The sequence below is a fragment of the Mastomys coucha genome, unplaced genomic scaffold (assembly GCF_008632895.1).
Source record: "Mastomys coucha isolate ucsf_1 unplaced genomic scaffold, UCSF_Mcou_1 pScaffold18, whole genome shotgun sequence".
Classification (NCBI taxonomy): Eukaryota; Metazoa; Chordata; class Mammalia; order Rodentia; family Muridae; genus Mastomys; species Mastomys coucha.
Window position 1 is genome coordinate 44,665,849 of NW_022196900.1, and position 1,119 is coordinate 44,666,967.

A 1,119-nucleotide genomic window follows, 5' to 3' on the forward strand; every position below is an offset into this window, starting at 1 on the left:
TTGGAGGGCAGTTTCTTTCAAAAATAAATAACATTTTCTTAAAATAAAAATTTCTTTCTTTTAAAAAAACATTTACTTTCATCTTCAGGGTAAGGATGTTTTGTTTTCATGTGTGTCTGTGTATTTGCCTACTAGAGGCCAGGAGAAGTTTCTAGGGACGAAGTCCTTGAGGAAGGTTGTTTCTTTTGATTGATAATTTTATTGTATATGTATGCACTTATGGTTAATTTAGGCAAATTTAAACAAAACTCTGCCCACTGCCAAGCAGTAGTGGTGGATGCCTTTAATCCCAGCACTTAGGAGGCATAGACAGGCAGATTTCTGAGTTCCAAGGCCAGCCTGGTCTACAGAGTGAGTTCCAGGACAGCCAGGGCTACACAGAGAAATCCCATCTCTAAACAAAACAAAACAAAACAAAAAACCCCCAAAAAACTAAAACTCTACCCACAGCCTTTTTGCCTGAATTAGAACCTAACATTGGTGACTTCTTCATGCTCAGCATAATTCTAATGCTGCAAGTGTAGCCACTCATTACAACTGCATGCTGCTTCTATTAACTTACTGTTTGTGTGACTGCCAAGGACCAGCCTCGACTTGGAGAGGGGTTCGGAGGAAGGGGTGTTTGGGAGTGGTGAAAGAATGACTTGAGGTCAGTGAGGTGGGGTGCAAGCTGACAGCCTTGTGTCCTGCGCAAGATAACTCTACAGAGATCTCCAGACAGCTCAGCACTTGCTAGGAAAAAAAAATCTAAAAGATCTCTTGATAGCTCATGGGTATTCCAACCAAAGTCAGAAAAGTTTCTAGAAAAATTCTAAAAGAGCTGTGTTCACTCTTCAAGAAGTTCTGTCTTAGGGAGTGGGGGGAGGGAATAGGGTTTTTTTTCGGAGGGGATACTGGGAAAGGGGATATCATTCGAAATGTAAACAAAGAAAATATCTATTAATAATAAAAAGTTATCTCTGACAAGCCCAGTCTTTTATTTACATATCAATTCAATTGATCACTTTGTGTTCCCTTTTGATTATCTCATGAATCTGTATAATTTTTAGAAGAAGGCAGTAAGTATATGTTTTTTATTATGCCAAATGAATTCAGAGATCTGCCCACCTTTATAAGCAC

General features: G+C 39.0%; 1 non-coding gene across 1 annotated transcript; it reads right to left on the reverse strand.

Annotated features, from left to right (window-relative positions):
* Window positions 1–769: 769 nt before the first annotated feature.
* On the reverse strand, window positions 770–832 carry LOC116097263. The gene has a single exon (XR_004121309.1). It is a non-coding gene; the product is annotated as a U7 small nuclear RNA (small nuclear RNA).
* Window positions 833–1,119: the final 287 nt, after the last annotated feature.